Consider the following 23497-nt stretch of genomic DNA (forward strand, 5'->3'; position numbering starts at 1 on the left):
AAGAAGAATTGCCCTGAACTGAACCAGAACCGCAATAACAATCAGGGAGCTGGAAACAACGATCAAAACAACAACAATGCTGGGAATGGTGCAAGAGGAAGGGCTTTTGTGATTGGAGTTGGAGAAGCGAGGAATGACCCCAACGTCCTGGCGGGTAAGTTCCTACTCGATGATCGTTATGTTTCTGTATTATTTGATTCTGGAGCCGATGCTAGTTATGTATCCCTACGTATTAGTAAGAAGCTTAAGCACCCGCCTACGTTGCTAAGTTCTAAGCATATCGTCGAGTTAGCTAATGGTAGAAACATCGAGGCCTCACATGTTATCAACGACTGCAAACTAGTACTGTCTGGTCAGGCCTATAGCATCGATCTTTTCCCTATCGTTCTTGGAAGCTTCGACGTCGTCATCGGTATGGATTGTGTCACACCCCAACCGATGGCGGAAACATCGGGATGAGACGAACAAATTGCTCAAAACAACATAACACTAAATGTTTCAATAATTTATTTAATTCATTTCATAAACTCTAAAGTGAAATACATAGTTCCAAACAATACAACATATTGTTCAACAATAATTTAAATGTTATGTGGGTTTCTAGTGTTCATCCTAGCTTGATTCTTGAATCTTGTACTTTCAACCTGCAATATGTATTAAAATAATGTCAACAAAAACATGTTGGCGAGTATACAAGTTTTCATACATAGTATATACATGTTTAAAATGTTTACTCAATTCCAAATGTGAAATCCCATACCATATTGACAGTATATGATGTTACTCTATGTGCCCAAACCAAAGTTTAACGCAATTAAAGTGTACCCAAACGAGTTTGAGTAGGTTGACATAGTTTAACCTAACAATACCTGCTCGTAGAACAGGAGGGGCGTTTCTCAACCTATAGCGCTACCATTGTTAGGGGAGGCTTGTACGAAGTTAATGAACACATAGTCATTAGGTGTTTACAGTAGCATAACATGTCTAACATGATTAAAATGTATCACATAGAATAAGGATAGAGTGTGCATAAAATGTTTAACGTGTTGTGATGTTTGATATGTAATACATATTGCACCCAAAAGTGTAAAGCGAAAATGGGTCATGTATACTCACATTGATTGCGTTGCGCTTTCTTGTAATAATGCACGAGCGTAAAATAAGGAGTCGAACGAGAGTGATTAACCTAGATAAGATAGGGAATTTGTTATTGTTTAATGTTTTGAATTTCCCTATACCGTTAAGTATGGATAGGGAAGCACTCAAATTATAAGTTGAAAAGTTAAGTTTTAAATTGATAAAGTTTGTAACATAACCATTAATAAAAATTAACAAGGTGCTAATTTATAGCTAACAATAATGATTATATTAATAATATAATACTAATAATGATAATCATAATAATAATAATAACAATAAAGAATAATGAAAATAATAATAATATTTTTGTAAATAGTGAACTGGTTTTATAAGAATTATGTAAGTAATTTAATTGATTTTACAATTCAATAATAAAACTGATTTGTTGAAATAGAACATATTTAGGACAACAGCAAGTTTATTATCTAGAGTCATATAGAAATTTCAATGTTAACAACTTAAACTATTTTATTTTAATAACTATTTTATTTTAATAACCAACTAAACAATTGTTTTCATAGATTAATTGGTGTATCAGATTATTGAGGCCAACGAAATTCTTTTAATAAATATTACAACACTTCCAGAAGGCTTGGTTTGCTTTTCAGTAGGAATAATCAAAACTCAAGTTGAACAAGAAATCGTGTAATACAGTTTGAGTTTTGATTATCTATGTAACTAGTGTATATATGTAAGAAAAATATATATAAAAAAAATGATTATACACGAGTGGGTTGAAAGGTATACCGAAACGGATCACGAGTTCCCGGGTGCGTATATCCGACGAGAGCTTCCTCGTTCCGACTCGTGGTTGAGGCGACTCGTGTCAAATAAATTCCCGGCAAGTTGTTTTTCCGTCTACGAGTTGTGGGCACCTTCGGCAGTGTTTACGGACTCCGACGGCATCTTCCGAACTCCGGCGCTCCAAAGATTCGAACTGAGGTTGTAATGAGAAAGCATAATGGAACAAGAATGGTCGGTAGGTCTCCGGTGGCCTTTGGTTCTCCGGCGGTGGCTGGGACAAAGAGAGACGAGTGTTGTCGGGATTCGCGAGTTTAAACGAGGGTGAGGGTGATCGAGAGGTATAGATGTGTCGAAAACAGTTGTGAGGATGTCGTCTATATAGTGTCTCGCAAGTCTTCGCGAAATAAGGAAACGAGTCGTGATTGATTTGTATGCGTGCCAAGATCGAGTCCATGTTCATGGAACGGAGTCAACTAACATCAATCATCGTGCAATCAGTGGAGGTTTTTAAAACGGAAATGTGGTTGTCGGTTGTTTCCGAAAACGCGTGCATGGAATCTGGACTGATGAACGTCCGGGTTCGTGATTGTTATAAAAACGGAAACCGCGTAATCAAGATCAAATCATGGTCTTGATTGTTATAAAATTTTGGAAACGCGGAAATCAACTCATCACCGGAAAATCAACGAAGAGCAAGGAAGGAAACTAAGGTTGTGATGTTCATGGCTGTCAACAGTGGCGGCAAAAGGATTAAAAAGAAAGTCAAACTTAGTAAGTTTAATAATATTAAGCATTCCTAATTTATACGATTACATGGTGTAGCTTAGCTGGCTGTGTGTTGTTTGTTGGACGGGTAGACCCTGGGTTCGAATCTGGGCATTTCCTTTTTTTTGTGCTTTGTTTTATAACAGGTTTCCTTTATTACAAAACTAGTCCTTGTACTTCATTTTTAGGAAAATGCCAAAGAAGCCCCTTAACCTTGGAAAGGTGTAACTAATTAGTTGAATTAACTTGGTTTAAGTTATCTAACTAAGTTAACCAACCTAACTAGTTTATATTAAAAGTTTTAAAATGTTACAACTTAGCCCCTTAACTTATGTTAATAGGACTAACTAGTTTTAACTAACTAGGTTACTTACGTAACCTCAATCTAACTTGAAAGACTAACTGGATTATTATTTTTATAAAAGAATAAAACTTTTAGATTATAAGATTAACTAATTGTAATTAGTTAAATAAAAGAAATAAATAACCATTTTTTATAACGGATTAAATTAACGATATCCTTCAACGATTTATTTATTTCGTGAAAATTTATGAGGATTAAAGTTTAGGATCCGTATTTTAAGACGGGTCGATTTTGACGGGGGTTACAGATTGGTTATCCAAACATCGCGCTGAAATCCTCTGTCTAGAGAAAATGGTTCGCATCCCCCGCCGTTCTGGCAAACCCCTCATCGTACAAGGTGACAAAGGCGGAGAAGTCACAGGCATCATCTCGTTCTTGAAAGCCCAGAAGTGTTTACGAAAGGGGCACACCGCTATCTTAGCACTTGTCACCAACACACAGGAGAATGAAAAGAGGATTGAAGATTTTCCAGTGGTACGCGACTACCCCGAGGTGTTTCCTGAAGAACTACCTGGACTCCCTCCCCACCGTCAGGTCGAATTCCAAATCGAGCTAGCTCCCGGAGCAGCGCTCATAGCTCGTGCACCTTATCGACTAGCCCCCGCAGAACTGAAGGAACTCTCTACGCAACTACATGAACTATTGGATAAAGGATTTATCCGCCCTAGTTCGTCACCCTGGGGAGCACCAGTGCTCTTTGTTAAGAAGAAGGATGGCACATTCCGAATGTGCATCGACTATCGTGAGCTAAACAAGGTTACCATCAAGAATCGCTACACTCTCCCACGTATCGACGATCTATTCGATCAGTTGCAAGGATCGAGCTACTACTCTAAGATTAACCTACGATCGGGCTATCATCAGCTAAGAGTCCGTAATGAAGACATCTCCAAAATTGCATTCAGAACTCGTTATGGTCATTACGAATTCCTTGTCATGCCCTTTGGAATGACTAACGCGCCTGCGGTTTTCATGTACCTCATGAACCGAGTGTGCAAGCCTTACCTCGACAAATTCGTAATTGTGTTTATTGACGACATCCTGATCTACTCGAAAAATCAAGAGGAGCATGAACAACACCTGCGTCTTATTCTTGAACTCCTTCGCAATGAGCAACTGTACGCCAAGTTCTCGAAATGTGACTTCTGGCTTCGAGAAGTCCATTTCCTTGGGCACGTGGTCAATAAGGATGGAATTCACGTCGACCCAGCTAAGATCGACTCAATAAAGAATTGGCCTACGCCCAAAACTCCGACCGAAGTTCGCAATTCTTGGGATTGGCAGGATACTATCGTAGATTTATCAAGGGATTCTCGAAGATTGCTCAGCCTCTCACGGCTCTCACTCAGAAGGGTATTGCTTACAAATGGAATGAAGCTCAGGAATCCGCATTTCAGAAGCTAAAGGATAACCTCTGTAGTGCTCCTATTCTCTCGTTACCTGAAGGTACCGACGACTTTGTGGTTTACTGCGATGCGTCTATTCACGGGCTCGGTTGCGTGTTAATGCAACGCGAGAAAGTTATTGCCTACGCCTCTTGACAACTTAAGACTCACGAAAGGAACTACACTACGCACGACTTGGAACTGGGAGCAGTGGTTTTTGCTCCTAAGATATGGAGACATTACCTGTACGGTACCAAGTGCACTATTTACACCGATCACATGAGTCTCGAGCATATCTTCAAGCAAAAGGAATTAAACATGCGACAACGTCGATGGGTCGAACTCTTGAATGATTATGAATGCGCAATCAAGTACCATCCGGGCAAGGCCAATGTCGTGGCAGACGCCCTCAGCCGAAAAGACACTGCGCCCAAGCGCGTGCGAGCGCTACAACTTACCATCCAGTCTAACCTCCCTACTCAGATTCAAAATGCTCAGGTTGAAGCTCTGAAACTTGAGAACATCAGGGCTGAGTCCCTGCGAGGATCGAGGCAGCGATTAGAACAAAAAGAAGATGGCGCTTACTATGTGACAGGGCGCATTTGGGTCCCACTCTATGGAGATCTACGTGAACTTGTGATGGACGAAGCCCATAAGTCCCGTTACTCAGTACATCCTGGTTCGGATAAGATGTACCATGACTTAAGGACTACATATTGGTGGCCTGGCATGAAAGCCCACATAGCAACATATGTCAGCAAATGTTTGACCTGCGCAAGAGTCAAGACAGAGTATCAGAAACCAGCGGGCCTACTCCAACAACCCGAAATCCCGAAATGGAAATGGGAGCAAATTTCCATGGATTTCGTCACTGGCCTACCAAGATCCCAACGCGGGAATGACACTATTTGGGTAATAGAAGATCGATTGACCAAGTCCGTACACTTTTTGGCTATTAAGGAAACAGACAAGTTTTCTACCTTGGCAGAGGTTTACTTAAAGGAAGTAGTTTCGAGGCACGGGGTGCCAACTTCCATTATTTCCGATCGAGATGCACGATTTACTTCCGAGTTGTGGCAAGCTATGCACAAATCCTTTGGCTCACGTTTGGACATGAGCACCGCTTATCACCCACAAACGGATGGGCAGTCTGAACGCACCATCCAAACCCTGGAAGACATGCTTAGAGCGTGTGTGATCGATTTTGGCAAGAATTGGGAGAAGCATCTACCGCTAGTGGAATTCTCCTACAATAACAGCTACCACACCAGCATTCAGGCAGCACCCTTCGAGGCATTGTACGGTCGTAAATGCCGATCACCTCTTTGCTGGGTGGAAGTTGGTGACAGCCAGGTCGCAGGCCCAGAACTGGTGGTAGACACCACAGAGAAGATTGCCCAGATCAGACAACGCATGGCGGCAGCTCGTGACCGTCAGAAAAGCTACGCTGATAAGCGTAGGAAACCGCTAGAATTCCAGGTCGGGGACCGGGTTCTACTTAAAGTCTCACCCTGGAAGGGTGTGGTTCATTTTGGTAAACGGGGCAAGCTTAATCCGCGATACGTTGGACCATTCGAAATTACTGAGAAAATCGGTAAGGTTGCGTATAGATTGAATCTGCCTGAAGAGCTGATTGCGGTGCACAACGTCTTCCACGTGTCTAATCTGAAGAAGTGTCTGTCAGATGAAACACTCATAATCCCCTTCAAGGAACTCACTATTGACGAACAGCTACACTTTACTGAGGAACCGATTGAGATCACGGATCGAGAGATCAAAACCCTCAAACGTAGCCAGATACCTCTCGTGCGAGTACGTTGGAACTCGCGACGTGGCCCAGAGTTTACCTGGGAGCGGGAAGACCAGATGAAGTGCAAGTATCCCCAGTTGTTCCCAAACGAAACCCCCAGCACTGAAGCTACAACCGAATTTCGGGACGAAATTCCAAACTAACGGGGGGATGATGTGACACCCCGTTGAAAAGTCGCACTCATACTAGCATGACAGTGGCTGCCTTAAATTTCGGGACGAAAGTTCTTAAAACTTGGGGATAATGTGACACTCTAGGTTTTCCTGAGTAACCCTCTTGTATTAGCAATGTGCACGTACGAATTATTAAATGAAAGTTGTGATTATCTCGTTATGTTATGTGTTGCATGTATGTATAATATATGTATGTGTGTATACTAGTGAGCCGAGACCCCTCCCTTGCACACTATGGGCTGCCAACCTACCTACCCAGCCCAACAACACAAGGACCCGACTCGAGACCACCCGGTCTCGAGTGAACAGTAAATAGTTGGGCCGGTTGGGGCTGCAAACCCCTTTGAGCCCACTCGGAACCTTTGTAGGGTGCACCACCCAAACCGAGTATAAAACCCATGCCCAAGCCGACCATCCCTCATTTTCCATCATTCTCCCACACTCACTCCCACACACACACTCCTTCTTTCTCTCTCACTAAAACCCTAACAATCAAGCTCACCTCCTCCTCTTTCTCTCGGATTCAATCGGCAACAACAAGGAGGGTCGGTCAAGCTCATCATCGTCACTCGGACACTTCATTTTCTCACTTTCTTCCTTGACTCGGTGCCTTTCACAACCGGTTAGTGTTTCTTATCAAACACATGAAAATGTATGATGAAAGTGTTGATTGATGATTGTGTAGGAAGATGTTACTCATGGTTTATGAATTATATGCTTAAAAATGTGCGTTTGTATGAAGGAATAGGTAGTATAATGAGTGTTTGCGGTTTGAATGTTAAATGGATGAATGTTGATAATAAGTAGTATACAAGCATGTTTTTGTATTGATTGGTTACACTAGAGTTAGTAGTCGATGATGATGAAACTGTTTGATTTACTATGTGCAAAGTGATAAAAACTTGTTTGAATATAATAGGAAATATTTGAATATGTGAAGAACATGTTTGAATGTGATTTGGATATTTGAAAAATGGTGTATTTGATCTGTTTTGATTAAGGTTTAGACAAGAAAACATGTTTGTGCGATATCATTGGATAGTACACAATATCATGAAATCGGAATTCTGTTGGATAGTACAATGCGGGCAGATGCACCAGAATCAGCAGGCAAATGAGTCGAGACCTCTGGTTTCGACTCGAGACCATGGAGCTACAACTCGAGACCGAAACGGTTGCGACTCGAGACCCAGACCAAGCAACTCAAAAACGGACTTCAGGGACTCGAGACCATCAAGGTCTCGACTCGAGACCACATAGTGACAACTCGAGATTGGACTCGAGACCTCTGAGGTTGCGAGTCATGCCTGCACCACTCGAGACCAGCCATTACAACTCGAGACCTCTTGGTTGCGACTCAAGACCGCATGTTCTCGAGTCGAGACCACCTTGTCTCGACTGGGCTGCTTACTTTAATTATTGGGCCACTACGGGATTTGTTTGGACTGCCTGTTTAACTGGACTATGTGTTAACTGTTACTGTTTGACTGTGCAATTGCTAGAGCCGGCCCAATAACTCAACAGATAACTATATGCATATTATGTGTTAGATACGTGTAGGATTATACGTGACATTCTCTGCCCCCAAACCTGACCTGTACTGGTAACCATGCTAGGACGTGGTGACCAGCGTGCTTGACCAAGTAACCTAATCTGCCGAGCAACCCAAGGTGAGTTCACACACTAAAAGCATGCGTCCCAGGGAGGGACACGGACAAACTGCCAACTTTGGGAAAAATACTTTTGAACTATTATTTCCGGGGGAATTCCGAATGGGTACTTACTATCTCCGGGGGAGATACGTTTGGATATTATTTATAAATCACAACTAGCCAAGCTAAACAAAACTCTATCACCTTAAGTCCCTGCTTACAGTACCGATTAATCGCCGGGGGCGAACGGGTTATTAGTTGATAGCGCTATTAGGTTTGACAACCTCACACCGTGACCGGGGGGATCGGGCGTGAACTAGTAGACCTTGCATCTTGGTCAATGACGATAGACATTGACTCGGGGCACAACAACTTTCCGTCAACAGTTTCGGTATCTACAGTTTAGTGAGCTTACAGATGGGGTAGCTCCCCACAACGTGATTATAAATGCTTTATCTAAACAACTTACGTTTTCAAAAACTAAAACTTGACACCTCGTGGACTCGCTAACATTATGTTGATACCCTACTGCATCATTTGCAGGTACCCAGTGATTCAGGAGCTTGCAGCTTGCGGATGTGTAGTGGTCGTCTAACCCGTGTGTTGGGTTCTAAACAAACTTGAACTAAGAATCTTGTTCTAAACTATTTTGGCTATGCTTCCGCTACTTATCTGAACTATTACTTAAACTTAAAACTTTTGAACTTTGACTATGATATTTGCTAACCTTGTGGTTGGTGAGTATTACTTATGTTATTAATTAAATTGCTCAGTATAATTGGTGGCTGGATCCTGGTCAGTCACGCCTCCAAGCGGTGGTACTCCGCATGTGGATTTTGGGGGTGTGACAAAATAAACCGACCTTATCTTAATAAGTCATGTTTATTTATAGCTTTAGTCTAATAGGGGGTGATCATTTGAGAAGAAGATTTAATTGAGAAGAAAAGAACAAATGATAAAATTGTAAAACATTAAATAGTTTTTCTCTAATCTCATTTATTATTTTCTTTGACTAACTAATTAGTTATAAAGACTATCATCATCCACAATAATTTTTTTTGCCTAGACACATCAAAATTTATCTACACATACCGAAATTTATCATGCGCTTTATCATACACAACTCGTAATCTGTCATACACTAATTATTTTTTTCTTTGAAAAGATATATATATTGAAAATAAATTACAGATTTAATGTAGTTAAATATTAAAGAGTAAAACTACAAATTAATGATCTATGTAAGTTTACAAATATACTTTACGCTAATATTTAATACAAATATTAATTGAAACATTCTTATTAGTTGAAATTTTTTCTCTCTTCTTCTTACAAAAAAAAATCCTCTCATTTGAACCCTCCACTTGTCTAATATCCGGGATAAGGATTGGAGAATGAGTAGCCATGATGACCAGGCTTGCGTATAAACGTGGTTGTTCACTAAAGTATCCGATCACGTTAAACAATCAAATGATGATTATCATGTGCATACTAAACTAAGATCAATGCTCAATCGTGCCGACAGTGCATAGGCTAAGCCTCATCATGTGTAAAGTACGAATATGCCAACTAAAACGTTATCTAGATTTATTCTTATTTGGTTACGTACTGTAAGCCTTACAATTACGGTCCGTAGTGTGTCTGACTTGGATCAAAGTTTTTCATATCTATTATGGACCATAAAGGTACTGTAGTACAATCCTTAATATGTTCAACATAGCAAAAATATTTGAATTAGATTCCGGACCATAATGACCCATATTATGACCCGTAATGAGCCTTTTGTCTAAAATTTAAACTTTCCGTTTAAGCGTTTAAAACGTGATTCCAACACAACACAAAACCCACAAATAATTTCAGCCATAAAACACACATAAAACCCACAAATAATTTCAGCCATAAAACACACATAAAACCCATAAATAACTGAGTGAATATTTCTAAAACATCATATTCAAACCCTAATAGTCCATAAAAACTTCAAACACACCATCGCAGAACTATGAATATAAAGCACAATATACTAAGCAACATAAAACACAATAATGTTTGTGACTCCATAATCAGAGTCTTGCCATCCAAATCACAACACAAAACACACATATATGATGTTTTAGTAATATTAATTATGTTATTTGTGGGTTTTCGGTGTGTTTTATAGTTGATATTATGGTGTTTTATGACTTTTGTTTTATAGTTGATATTATGGTATTTTATGACTTTTTAGAAAATTTGGACTCTATAGTCAGCTCCTATCCTTATACTTATATACATAATACATAATTGTATAGGCTATTGTTTCTCTAAATATTTGTAGATACTATCATATACATTTTAATTTTGAACGGCAAATTTGGATCATTGATTGACCACTAGAGCATCATCGTGCCAACAGCTGAATCTAGGGCAGGCCGCGAGAATTCGTGTACCCTGTTCGAACTCGAAAAAATGTGCCCTAAGGCTTTAACGCAATTGGGTATTAGGCGATCTAAACCTAATGACAATGGGCTAATAACTAGGGCTGTAAATGAACCGAACGAACATGAACATGGCCTTGTTCATGTTCGTTCGTTAAGGAACAAGCTTGTTCATGAACTGTTCACGAACGCTTACCGAATGAGATTTCTTGTCCGTGTTCGTTCATTAAGGAAACGAACATGTTCGTGAACTGTTCACAAACACTTACCATATGCTAATGAACTCTAACAAATGTTCATGAACATAAATGAACACAAACGACGTTTATGAACATAATATTCATTTTAGAATAAAATCTGCATTTTCATCACAAACATTACGAAGAATCCACAAAAAATAAATAAACACATAACATAATTATCCGAACACAGTTGGCGTGATTATCAAAAACATGATAAACACAAATTAAAATTGAAATAGTGAAATAAAGGATGTTCTAAGAGGTATATAAGATAACTAGGGTTTCGAAATTTTAAAAACTAGAAATAATAAAACAAATACAACATATAAAAACCTTTAAACGAACTAACACAAATAAATATTAACGAGCAAACATAAATGAACTCATTATTGAATGCTCACGAACATAAACGAACACATTACAGAACGTTCACGAACATAAACGAACGAATGCAACCTCTGTTCATGTTCGTTCGTTTAACTTAACGAACGAAATTTCTTGTTCGTGTTCGTTCATTAACTAAACGAACGAACATAAACGAACTTCCCGCCGAACGGTTCACGAACTGTTCGCTGAACGTTCGGTTCGTTTACAGCCCTACTAATAACTAATCTAAACTAGAAAAATAGTTTTGTAAGTGGGCCTATGTTGGTGTTTATATGGATATACCCTATTAATTTACTTTTTTACCTATAAATATCGGATTTTTTTTTTAAATAATGTGCCCTTCGAAATATCGGGCCCTGGCCGGTGGTCCTCCTCGCCCACCCTCAGGGCCGGCCATGGCGGAATCGCCCGATTATATCCATCTTCACTATGCATAATTGCATATACACCAATCTAGGAGAAAACCCAATAAATATGGGAAAACCCTCTTGTGGGTAGGGGTGCAAACGAGCCGAGCCGAGCTCGAGCTCGATTAACTTATGAGAGCTCGGGCTCGAGCTTGGTTCGATTCGAGCTTTGTTTTCAAAGCTCGAGTTCGGCTCGTTTGTATTTTATCAACCTCGAGCTCGGCTCGGGCTCGACTCGTTTATTATCTATTTATTAGTATATTAAAAAAATAATATAAGTAATAGACTTTTTAGGCTTGCGAGCTCGATAAGTAAAGCTCGGGTTCGGGCTCGTTTACTAAATAAGCTTATTTTTAGGTTCGAGGTCGGCTTGTAAACAAGTTTAAATAAGCTCGGCTCGACTCGGCTCGTTTACACTAAGGCTCGACGAGCCTAATGAGCTTCACATGTGAGGCTCGAGCTCGGGCTCGATAAACAAACGCGCTTTGTTTTGAGGCTCAAGCTTGGCTCGGGCTCGATAACGCTCGGCTCGTTCCGAGCTTTTTCTCGAGCCGATCTCGAGTAGCTCGCGAGCCGCTCGGCTCGTTTGCACCCCTACTTGTGGGTTCACTAGGCATAATTGCATATACACCAATTCAGGAGGAAACCTGAAGGGGTAAGGTCCCAAAAATCCCACAAAAAGATATGGGACCATACCACCAAACCGACCTTTTAACCTTTCTAACCTTGCGCGGCCGCGCATTGGTCTTGCAGAAGGAAGAAAGAAACCGACGAACAATAGTCGCGCGCCCAAAGGGAAAACTGAACCCTTGCGCCGCCTTCCATTTAAAAGGGTCAAAACCCTGAGACCGAAATGTCCACCCAAATATCCAGACTTGGATATTATTTTACCCAGACTGGGATTTGTTCAGCTGTGTACACACTAAGAGGTGTCACACCAGATTACAGCAGTAATCTTCTAGAAGAAATACAATCGTGCACCACCCAGACGGTTATAACCGTCTGGACACGTGTCATCATCACAAACATTCCTGAAATCACAACGATAACATGTAATTGGAGAATGATCTCCACTCAAACCACTTTCCACGTGGCAATTCCCCAACCGTAGATCAAGTCGTGATCCGTGTGCACTTACGTCGGATCAAAGCAACTTAACGAAGAGTAAAAAGACGTAACGGAAGGAAAGATAACCGCTACGGTGTTAGCATCTTCCGTTATCTTTTCAATAACAGATTTTCCCTCCCAAACTCTCGGTTATAAATAGGAGAATTCTTCAGGTAAAAAATCAGATCCAATCTCACTACTCACTTACCTTTACCTTCTCCATACAAATACTTATTCTCACACCGGAGTCGGGTCAAGGAGAGAACCCTTTTCTCCCCTTGACGAGGCTAACGGTGCTCTGTTTTGCAGAATCACCGGAGAAGGAGCTCGGCAATCACTGAACCAATAGAGAGAGAACTAACCTTTCATGCGGATTCAAACCCCCTAGATATCTCGGTTCCGACCATTTATCTAGTGTTTCTTCATTGGCGCCCACCGTTTTCTCAGTTTTTCTAGTTCCTATCTCGTTTCGGTTCAGTTCATCTCATTTTTCTGTTTTTGCATATGGCAGAAAATTCATCTTCTCACCGACAGCATGGTCCTCGACCAAACGTCGGAAACAATTACCAGCAAAAACGATTCCCAAAGCTTGGGATTAGTAAATACCAGACTGCTGTAAACACAATCACCAGATCTGATTCCTCAGACATCAGATCTGGAGAAGGAGTCAACAGTACAGAATTGAATCTGGTAAACCCACCTTGGAGAAACATCCAATTTAGCCAAAACAAAGATGGCGGTCATCAGGAACAAATACACATGGTTCAAGGGGGACCATCACGGAGAGCAAGCAAACGAAATTATGATCAACACTGGAGAGAACAACAAGTCGTGTTCCCTGTTGTTCCTGGGGGGCCCTCAGGAAGAACGACCAGTAATTATCACCGGTATTTTTGGTCATTACCGGACGGACTATATGTTCATAGATCCAGGAAGTTCAATGGATATCATATATGAGCAGTGTTTTAAGCAACTAGATCCGGAAGATAAAGCACGATTGGAACCGGTCGATTTTCCTCTCACCGGATTCTGTAATGAAGCTGTTTTCCCGTTGGGACAAATCGCTTTCCCGGTAACTTTGTCAGACGGCAAACACTCACGAACAGTTACAGTAAATTTCATGGTCATGCCAGCAACATCACGACATGACATTTTGCTCGGAAGAAGGTCGCAAAGAGAATTCAGCATGATCACTTCCATTTCGCATGCGGCTTGTGGATTTCCAACAGAAACCGGAGTTGCAATTCTCTATTCAAGCAAGGAAGTCATGTCTGTAGATGATGAACCCCCAGCGAAGGCAGTCAAAACTTCAGCACCAAATGAACCAGAGAAATGGGTTTTGAACGGCGAATACCCAGAGCAAACCATTTTGCTAGGACATGCCATGTCACCAACAATACGGATACAGCTGAAAAGCTTGTTATCTAATAACAAAGATATATTTGCCTGGTGCCCAGCGGACATGACGGGGGTACCACGCGATATCGCGCAACATTGTTTAAACATCAAACCATCAGTAGATCCGGTCGTTCAGGGAAGGCGCAACTTCAGCGAAGAAAAAGCAAAAGCGATGGACGAGCAAGTAACAGAATTGCTCAACGCGGGAATCTTGCGCAAAGTGAAATACCATACATGGGTTGCCAATCCAGTCATGGTGCAAAAACATAACGGCGGGTGGAGAATGTGCGTCGACTTCAAAGACCTCAACAAAGCATGCCCTAGAGACTGCTATGCGCTCCCAGAAATAGACAAGAAAGTCGATTCTTTAGCATCATTCAGGTGGAAATGCTTTCTCGACTGCTATAAGGGTTATCACCAGGTCCAGATGAAAGAAGACGACGAAGAAAAAACCGCATTTCGCACAGACAAAGGCATCTACTGTTACACCAAAATGCCGTTTGGGTTGCGCAACGCAGGCGCCACGTATCAACGCCTAATGGACACAATCTTTAGCGAGGATATTGGCAAAACTGTCGAAGTATACATGGATGACCTCGTCATCATGAGTCATGAAGAGGAGACTATGCTCAACAATATCCAACGCACATTCGATTCCTTACGAAGCGTAAATTTAAAATTGAACCCGACAAAATGCTCCTTCGGAATGGAAGAAGGAAAGTTTTTGGGTTTCATAGTTACCAAAGACGGTTTTAAAGTCAATCCAGAGAAGGTACAGACCATTCAGCAAATGCCATCACCGGCAACAGTCAAAGAAATGCAAAGGCTTGCCGGACGATTAGCAGCTCTAAATAGATTTTTGGCCAATCATGCAGCAAAATCTTACCCATTTATCAGTACGCTGCGAAACTGCGGTAAGAAAACTCCCTTTCAATGGACACCCGAAGCAGAAGCAGCGTTCAAGCAAATGAAAGAATATTTAATCCAATTACCAACACTGACCGCGCCAAAGGAAAAAGAACCATTAATCTTGTATTTGTCAGCCGCGGAGGTGGCAGTTGGCGCAGTATTAATGGTAGAGCGGGAAAACATTCAGACTCCAATCTACTACATCAGCAAAATGCTCACCGGTCCTGAAACTCGTTATTCAATATAATTTAAATTTATAGTTTTATATATACCACTCTATTAGATTTTGGTCCACTATATACAAATTTACAACTATATCTATATGTAGTAGCCCAACCACGCCAATACAAAATTAATATCAAAACCTAAAAGTTAAATCCTAAATCGATAAATGACAAGCTGTTCATCGTCTCAATGTTTTATGTTATTACCTTAAGTCGATCGTCTCCTGCTGTCAACGTAATTGTTCGTGCAATATGATCATCGCCTCATCGGCCACAACATTGTTATTCATAAGAGAAATATTATGTTATGAAACGTGCATATTTTTAAAGACAGAAAAAATTGAGATCGAACATTGTCACTAGCTCTCTTAGCGAATTTCAATCGGGCGACATGGTTGTCCAAATCGCTCGACGCTCGCTCGGAATATTTACTGCTTGAAAAATGCTCGCTTGATTTGAGGCTCGGTTTTAAATGAGCCGCTCCGCTCGGTTCGGTTTGTAAACGAGCCAAGCATGAGCAAAGGTCCGCTCGGTTCGGCTCGGCTCGTGAACAGCCCTACCATCGAGCAATTATACATTTTGTCTCGTATGGAAGTCGAAAGACTTTAAATATTATGTCGTTATTTGAAAGTGCCGGTGATGGGATTAGACATCAATATGTCATAAAAAGTAAGAATTCGATAATAAGTTAACACAGTAAAAATTTGGTAAATGTTTCACTTAACATTTATATTTAAGTTATTAATAATATTGAGATTGTATTTAAGTTATTAATAATATTGAGAGTATATATTACGTTACACGTAGATATTCCCAATGTTAGGAATCATACAATGTTTCAATGTTAAGATTAATACAATGTTTAATTTTACTTTTACTAACATCGTTGTGACCAAATATCACTGAATTTTCAAAAAAAAAAATGTAGTTCTAGATAACTCGTAAGATGCATTGAGATTTCCTCTATGGTTGATTGTTGAATAGTATAATTATCAACCCAAATCATGAATTATAATTATATATCAAATTGTTTTACTCAACCTTGATTCTGAGACCACCCGTACTGGGGCGTCTTTTAAAAAAAAAAATTGAAAAAAAACGTCCGGAAACGCCCCGAGCCCCACTAGGGCCGGCTTTTCAGGCGTTATTTTTGAAAAAAAATGCCGTTGGCGTTTTAATTAAAACGCTGGACTTGCATAGGGGGGCGAGACTTGAACGTTGGCAACGGTCAATTGTGTATATTTTTTTTTTAATTCAAAAATTTACCCACTATATATATATATATCACCATCTTTCTCTAATTTTTTATAAAAAACCTCTCACTTTCTCTACTACTTTCTCCTATTTTTTTACCAAAAAAACCCACTTTCTCCTATTTTTTATACAATCATGCATCTATTCCGACCCCCCGCAAGACCCACGAACCCGAACAAAACCCAACCGCAAAACCCGTATAACCTTCAAGACATGGACCCGAGCTTTTTACCGTACGCGGCTTACTTGACTGGCGCCACTCCGTTTGTACCTCTCACCTTCGGCTATGGTCAAGCCGGCGGGTCGCAATCGTCACAAAGACAACCTGAATCCGAACCCGATGTCGATGTCGTGCCGGAGACGCAACCCAAACCGGTGCAAGACAAATCAAAACGCGGCAGAAGGTCGCATAAGAAGAAGGATAAGGACGAACCTCGACGTACAAAAACTACCATTAAATGGACGAAGGACGAGGAATTCACGTTGACTCGGGCGTGGCTCGACATTCGGAGGACGAAGAAACGGGTAACTCTTTTATTATTATTATTTTTACTTATTTTTTACTTTTATTTTTAACATACAACTTATATTTTTACTTTTTTTTAATTTGTAGCAAACTTTCAAACGGGTCCCTTTTTTGGGATAGGGTTCGTGCACTCTTTTTTAGCACGTGGGGTCAAGGCGAACATCGGGACAAAGATTCCATTTCTAGCAAATGGACCGACATCAACAACAAGTCTCACGTGTTCCAAGAAATTTACCAACGTAACTACGATACTCGCCCGAGCGGTGAAAGTGGTGTCGGGGTTTTAACGAGGACTTTGGAGGAGTTCGAGAGGACGAAATGCCCTTTCACGTACTATAAGTGTTGGGAGCTACTACGAAAAAGTCCAAAGTGGGCGCTAGTTAATCCAATGACGTCTAGTAGTAGACGTCGAGCTAAAAGGTCAAAAACATCATCCTCCGTTGACCCGTCAACTCCGACATCGGATGCACGCAATGTCGATTTAAATGAGGTGGTGGACGTTGACGAGGGAATTCAAGAAGAGTTGACCCGACCCACCAGTAGAAGAAAGGGAACCGGGAAAAAAATGGTCGAGTCGTCTTCCGATCTCGAGTTAAAGGAAGATTTCGAGGAGATGAACCGTCGTCTCCAAGACATTCGCGACCTCGGCCACCAACGTTATGAGATTATGAAAGAACGAGTGGCCGAAACCAAAAAGTTTAACGAGATGCAAGAGACGAGGCAAATGGAAAAGGACATTGAGTTTTTGTCCAAACCTATCGACCACCTCCAAGGCGATGCGTTGATCCTTGCGCAAATGCGTCGCCAAAAAAATAGAGAAAAATATGGACTCTAGATAATGTTCTTTTTTTTTAACTTTAATTTTTTTCGGTTTTTTTTTCTGTTTTTTTATTTTCTGTTTTTTTTTTCATTTTTTTTTCAAGTAGTGTAATTTTTATTTTAAATTAATGAAGTTTTTTATGTTTTAAATTAAAAAAAATAATTGGGAAATGATTGCATGGGCGTTATTAGAATAATGCCCCACTACGCCATTTTTGCTATAATGCCCAACGCTGACTAAGATGCCACGTGTCGGATAATGCCCAATGATGGGGGCATTATTTTTTTTCACGGATGGTCTGACTAAAATTGTAAATGTACGGATTGTTTTCATTTAATTTTCTTTTAATACTATAGCATACACCATAAGAAAGGTATTATAGAATTAAACAATTACATTTAACATTTACACGTTATATACTTTCGTTAGTTTTAATTTAAGAACTAGTATAAACACAATTATTACAAGTCTTTTGGTATTTGCTCATCCTATAGGATTAAAATGAATAAATAAACAATCTAAGTCACATGCATATGTAATATCATGTGCATCTGTTTTGGAATTTGGAGGAAGGGTTATATCACTTTGAGAGTACTCGGGAAGTACTCGGTTTAGGCGGAGATTACTCGAAGAGTAATTGGCATGAGAAAACAGTACTCGTGCCTTGGCTCTGATACCAATCTGTCACACCCCAACCAATGGCGGAAACATCGGGATGAGACGAAGTGTGAAGATTGCTAGAGACATCATAACGCTATTTGTGACAATATTTAGAAAATCCAAATTTCATTTCATTTCATAACTTCAAATAGTCAACATTACAAGAGATTCAAATACAACAAGTTTAACGAAACAACATGATAACATAACAAAATTTGATACAACATATTAAACCCTAACGTCTATATGTGTATCTAGGCATCAACGCTATTTCTTTTTTTAGCATCGTCCTCATCAACCTGTAACATGTTTAAAATAATTCAATGCAAAAGCAAAGGCGAGTATACAAGTTTGGTACATACATAGCATACGATAAAAGTGTGAACAATTCCTCATAGCAAGCATGCGATTCAAGATAAACATTAAATATGGCATGTGTATAACATATCAAACCAAGAAAACGCAACTTGCTCATGACATAACCAAAGTTTCAGTAGAGGCGGGTCGTTAATCCTATAGCGCTACATATGTCAAGGTTTGGCTCGTACGAAGTTAATGATAAGTTCAACACATAAGAATCACCCAAATTTAAAGTATCAAGCCATCACATATACAAGCATTGTTATAGGAATGTTCGTGTGTTTAAACAAAAGTTCATGTGTAAGTTTCAATAGGTAAACATGTTACACCCCAAAAGTGGTAAAAGTAAAAGGGGAAAAGTACGAGTATACTCACAAAGTTTGCATATGTTTTTCGATTATCCAATTGTTGACGAGTAGAGATTTAGAGTCCGAATGTATAAGGGTTAAGGTTCAAGTATGTTTAGAGTCGAGATTCGGTGTTTAAAACAACATAAAAATAAGATATGAGAATAACATGGAAAATAATCATTTAGTACATATGATGCTTGTTCTTGACACTAGGAAACTCGAAGGAGTTTAGATGTTTTCATGGAACAAGGTTCCATTAGAATCGTGACAAGTTATCATAGTCTAGGATGATGTAATCTAGTACCCCGACATATGAACACTAGTTCATCATCAAAGATTCGATTATTCGAATAATATATTTAGGTTATATAATATATGTCCAATAGTTCAAGCATGAGGTAGAAGATTAAAATCTTCATTTTGGTACCTCTAAATGTCATAGAAGTCATGTAGGAGGTAGGAAGATCAAGTCTTCCATTTAGGCACCTCTATGTGTTCACCACTACACTTGATGTAAAAAAAACAACCAAGGAGGGTCATGAACATACAATAAAGAATAAGAAATATACACACTAATTAAGAGAAATCATCAAATCATATGAGGATTGTATGTTTGGACAACCCAAGTTGTTCCATAATCACTCATGTATCAAAGACAAAGTTTGACATGACTTGTGGGTTAAAAACCCTAAACAAAACACCAAGTTTATGAGGTTTAATCCTCTGATTTTAAATGTCTCAACCTTGTTTTTAAGCTTAACCAACCATGGGATAAGTTGTAAGCATTAGGACATAGGTATGAGATGTGTTGGACACAAGTTGCATAGGTTTAAACAAGTTTTTGATGAACATAAAAACAAACAGAAAGTTTATGGACTATTTCGGGGCATTTCCAGGTCTGATTTCTCCAAGGAGAAGTCTAGGAATCGAACCCCATGATTATACAAGCAAGTAGGAAAAAGAATCGAGTGAATCGGATAAGAATTGAGTGAGTTATGCTCATTTTCGTGAAGGGGTGTCAATCTACTCGAACCCTTGCTTTCAGCTACGGTTTGGTGGATGTTTTGTGAGTTTTTAGGGTTGCAAAAGTGGTAGGGAGGCTGGTTATAAGTGGTATTTATAGGGGGAAGGATTAGGGTTTCAATGGGTTGGGCTTTGGAAGTGTTTAGAAGGGGTTACACCTTGAAACTAGCCCACAAAACCCAACTATATGGGCTGAATTTTGCTGAATTGGGGCTGCCATATTTCTTTATTTTTTTTATTTTTTTAAAACATTATAATGAGTAATTTTGTTAGTTAAGTTGTGTAATAATGTGCAACAATGTTTCCCCTAACTTGTAACAAGGTGAAATATGAAATAAAACATGATTTAACTAGGTAAAAAGTGTAATGTACAAGTTTTATTTACGAAGCAAGTTCCGTATTTTACAACGATTACAATGAAAGAATGGTTATAAGAACACAAGATTTCCAAAGTTAGAATTTCACGTAAGGTTTCTAAATGTAGGAAGTTTGAAAACGCATGGCGTTACAGTCTCCCCTCCTTTAGGAAATTTCGTCCCGAAATTTATTCAAGAGGAAGGCTTGAAAGAGTTTTTGGCATAAAGGTGATCATTAAGAATTGAAACTTGGGAAGTTTGAAAGTTTTGAAAAGTACCAAATTTTGGAGAACATCAAGGTAGATTTGCAAGGGGAAGTTTTTAAGGATAGTATAAAAAAAATCATACTTTCGTAAAACCTGTTTATTGAGAGGAACGAAAAGGTTTGTTACTTTAAATAAAGCAATAGAGAGATACTAAGTATAGTTACACAAGAATCAAGAATAGGGAGGCTATTTTATAGGTAATGAGGTAAGTTAGGACTCAAATGTTTAAACAAGCTGGATTGCGCACGAGTTTTGTATAAAATAATACGAGTATAGAATGAACGAATGGCTCTTAAAGAGTACAAGTATGTGAATAGCATAAGTGTTGGATAGATGAACGTAGTGTGTTAAGGATGAAGTCTCGTCATGAATAATCGGATATAATGCGTTTGTGAGTTGCGTGAAGTTGTATTAGGTCCAAAAGGTCTGCAACACACTGAATTTCTCATGGCACGTTTTACGAAAGTTTGGTAACATGGTGAAAACACTTATATATAGGAAGTACCAGCGGCGTATCCACCATGTTTTAACCACATTACGTCCGTTTCGTTACTCGGGGTCATGTTACGTTCCGTGTCTTACCATACACAGTAGTACACTCTATGGTTCTCATACGTCTATCACTATAATCCCGTGTGCACCCGCGATTATACTGATCGTCGCATGATCCACATAGCTTGTACTAGTTATGTATGAATCAAGGTATACATGAATTTGAAAATAAGAATGTGTACGTAGAAGAATGTCGTATGTAAGCATGTTTATGTTTAAGCATGTATGGGACCCACGTAAGCGAATCCCTCGGATTACGCTCGCGTATAGGTACGAATGTACGAATCATGAGTAAGGATGAAAGTATGAGCATAAGTTTAAGTATGAATACGCATGAATGTATGAGCATAAACATAAAACGTGTAAGTAGTATGTGTACAAGTAGAAGCGTAAAACGTATAAGTAGTATGTGTATGAGTACAAGCATAAAACGTATGAACATAGGTGTAGGTATGAAAAATAAATATTGCGTATATGGTGTACGTTGAGACATTGCGGAGAAAAAAAAAAGGTTAAGTATGTAGATACGAACGATATAAATGATGTTATCGCGAGATATCGTCTAAAATGTGTATGATGATGTGCATGTATAGTTGTTTAAACAAAACGTTGAGTTTGTCGAATCGAAATTAGATTGAGCTTGGTTTGAAAGGTAGAATATAGTTTGTATATGTAAAGGAACATAAAGTACTCATTGGTCATGCTTAACGTATTTTGTAATGATTGAAATGCTACTTTTGTTAAAAAAAAGGAGTTCACGTATGTTGAAAATTGTCGGTCCCCATGAAGTCTTCTAGCCCACGTGTTTTGAAATTTGGATGACGAGTTAAGCGTTGTAGAGAAGGTTTTTTTTTTTTTTTTTTTTTTTTTTTTTTTTTAAATAACGGGTTTGTTTCATTTGCATCAAAACATGAAATTTTGAACTTTGAAAGTTCTTGTGAAAACGTCGACCCTTAGAAAAGAAATTTAGTAAAAGAACTTAGTGATTGTTTAAAAATAATTTTAACAAAGGATTTATTGATGTTGGAAAGAGTATTTGGTAAAACGATCATATAACATCTATGAGGCCTTATAAGTAATTGAGAAAGGTTAGTTTGATTTCGATTAAGAGTGGAAGTCTCTAGTATGATGATATAATGTGAACGTGTTTCAGTTAATAAATCAGATGTGAAGTTCATGGGCAAGAGATTCATTAGACCGATTAAATTGATAGGTAGCATTTCGTAAGGTTTGGAAATTCGTGTAGTAAAACGGTAAAGACATGATTAAGAATCTCGTGTATATGATTTGAGTGAAAATGGATGGTAGAATAAGAAGTACGTTTGATAAACAATGTATTTTGAAATCGGTATAAGTAGGTATTTTGAATAATGATAAATGATTTAGGTATAAAACATGATCGGGTTTGCATAATAAAATATTTTGAAAGAGAAGTTTTGGGTAACGGTCACCTAAGTAAGGGAATCACCCCTGGTGAGGTCGTTTTAAGGGAAGAGGGGTGGAGTCACTCGTCAAGGTAAGGAAGTCACTCCAATCTCGATGATACCTCTCCACTAGTTGTTACAAGGAATATGAATTTAAATTATATGAAAATCATGCATATATAAATGTATCGAAAAGGTTCGATATGTTGTGCGTGTAAAAAGAGAAATCAAAGGTAAACTCGAGGTTGAAAGATTGCATCGTATAAAATGAACAATAGAAACACATGTTTGACCAAAGTTTGGAGTGTTCCAAATGGAACTTTGACTAACCAAAGTGGTCGAAAAGTCTTTTGAATTTGAGGAGCATGCTTTGGCCTAATAGGTAAAATACTCTCGCCGACAAGTCGGTTAACGGTATTTACCCTTCCGGTTACTACATGTCCCAAATCAATCGAAATTTCGAGACTTGGCGGGATTTATGAAAAAAATCAAGGAGTGGAACTAGTCGACAAGATGCGGGTTTCACCCCTATCTTGACGATTTCGTATCCTAAGTGTGGTTGGTACTCGTCGGGTCAAAATTTAAATTTCGACATGTTGACGAGGGTCCACTAGAATTTGAAATTTGAGATTTGCTATTTAGATGTGGATTTCACTCCTAGCTCAATGGCGATATCTCGTGTAAAAAGAAGAATAGATAGATTGAGAGTCGTTCACTAAACTGTGGGTTTCACGCCTATTTTGGTGAATTCGTCTCATTTGTACAATATGAGTGTTGTCGGA

At 39.2% G+C, this 23497-nt stretch overlaps 1 long non-coding RNA gene across 1 annotated transcript; it reads right to left on the bottom strand.

Moving 5' to 3' along the window:
* Positions 1-505: 505 nt before the first annotated feature.
* LOC110864036 lies at positions 506-2590 on the bottom strand. Its single transcript, XR_002549564.2, has 3 exons — positions 1888-2590; positions 1117-1186; positions 506-644 (listed from the first exon to the last, which is right to left on the bottom strand). It is a non-coding gene; the product is annotated as an uncharacterized LOC110864036 (long non-coding RNA).
* Between the last annotated feature and the right edge of the window lie 20907 nt (positions 2591-23497).

The sequence above is a fragment of the Helianthus annuus genome, chromosome 6 (genome assembly GCF_002127325.2).
Source record: "Helianthus annuus cultivar XRQ/B chromosome 6, HanXRQr2.0-SUNRISE, whole genome shotgun sequence".
NCBI classification, from domain to species: Eukaryota; Viridiplantae; Streptophyta; class Magnoliopsida; order Asterales; family Asteraceae; genus Helianthus; species Helianthus annuus.